Source organism: Rhagoletis pomonella, unplaced genomic scaffold, assembly GCF_013731165.1.
Source record: "Rhagoletis pomonella isolate Grant_MI unplaced genomic scaffold, Rhpom_1.0 Rhpom_scaffold_00003, whole genome shotgun sequence".
NCBI classification, from domain to species: Eukaryota; Metazoa; Arthropoda; class Insecta; order Diptera; family Tephritidae; genus Rhagoletis; species Rhagoletis pomonella.
Genome location: NW_023458557.1, coordinates 598848 through 600467, shown reverse-complemented (window position 1 = coordinate 600467; position 1620 = coordinate 598848). Strand labels below are relative to the sequence as shown.

The following is a 1620-nucleotide window of genomic DNA, read 5'->3' as shown; positions in this document are numbered from 1 at the left end:
GCTTATTAGTATATATCTACACTATATAAACAGCAAAGTTATGTAACTAGAAATTGTATTTATACACCGCCTTTCGTACACATTCACAAAAAAAAAATCTGAATTTATATTGTAACTGTACATATATATATTTGAGTTAATAACGAATTGCATTCGTCATCGGCGGGAGAATGTTAAGTTCAGATTTAAATTCATAAAAGTCACTGCCGATATAGTGTAAGAATAGTGATTTTCTCTATGTAATTGCCATAGTGTAGATGCAGTGTAATGCTGCATGTTTATCGATTTCGATACTTTACAAACACCTTTGGGTTTTCTGTAATCCCTAAAGTAACAAATGAGGAAATAAAGCATAGCAAAAGGTATACTTGGTCAATTGGTCTTGTTTTTTATTTTCATTGTCCACGAGTATTGATTAAGAATATTATTCATATCCGACCAACTTCCAGCCGGGACATCATTTAATCGCATACGAAACACATACTGTACATAAAACGTGCATAAATGTATTTTAAAAAGCTATATAGCTGACATGCTTATTGAACGAATATATTTCATCAAAGTCTTTTATCTCATCAACATGATTTAGATCATGTTCGGGACGGGATGAAATGTGGGCCGGGAATTCCTCTTGAATTCCGCGGGAACGAGGGTGGAGGAGGTGCCGAATCCCTGAAGTCCTTCGAGGGTTGAATTTAACACATTTAAATTCGCTCAATAAAATTAAATGAAGCACTTCACTGTCACTAGTATATGTGTATATATATATGTAAGAGCCTAACGGCCACTTTATTATATGTCTATATAAAAAAATTCTGTAATAAAAATATGTAAAATTTATTAACAATTAAAGGACCTTACTTGAGTGATCGGAGTTCTCTTCAAAAGTGGCAGAGTGTTGGGTGATCCCAGAAGGCGAAACCCAACCAGTGTTGCCAGAACTTTTTGGGCCGACCGGCTAGATTGGCAAAAAAAAGCGGCTAAAAACGGCTAAAATGTTTAAGTGAAATTTCACATGCTTTATTTAAATAAATCGCAAGAAACGAAAGACTAGTTAACACCATTAATTTATATCGAGTGTATATTCCTCATCATCAAATGAATCACTATTGTATATATCACCTGATTTCATTAATTTTAAGAGATCGTCATCTACAGTAAAATTATGGCAGCATTTTTCTTCACGTTTTAAACCGTATCTTATATATAAAATAGAGTTTAACGTTTTAACGCACATTGGATTTCTTTGCTTCGTTTTTATTATATTCATTGAACTAAATATTCGCTCTACTTCTGCATTACTTATAGGCAAAACAAGAAAACTAAAAACTAGGTTGCAAAGGTCAGCAAAAGGGTTTTCTCCTAGAGCATTTCGAATTTGATAAACTTCGGCCCAAAATTTTACAGTTGAGTCTAAATTACTCCAGGTATGTAACGTTAACCGTTGCCATTGCATCTCTATAGATGTTATTTCGTCGTCATTATATTTGTGTTTTTGTTGCTGTAGTTGAACAAATACTTTTGGTTTAATTACTCTTAATGCATTTCCAACCGAAAAAAGTAAATTTTTTTTAGTGTGGCAATATTTGTAGGGAGGCGTTGGCGTAATTCCTTTATTAA

At 33.1% G+C, this 1620-nt stretch overlaps 1 long non-coding RNA gene across 1 annotated transcript; it reads left to right on the top strand.

Annotated features, from left to right (window-relative positions):
- The first annotated feature begins 321 nt into the window (after positions 1–321).
- LOC118734975 lies at positions 322–873 on the top strand. Its single transcript, XR_004992479.1, has 2 exons — positions 322–506; positions 590–873. It is a non-coding gene; the product is annotated as an uncharacterized LOC118734975 (long non-coding RNA).
- The last annotated feature ends 747 nt before the right edge of the window (positions 874–1620 follow it).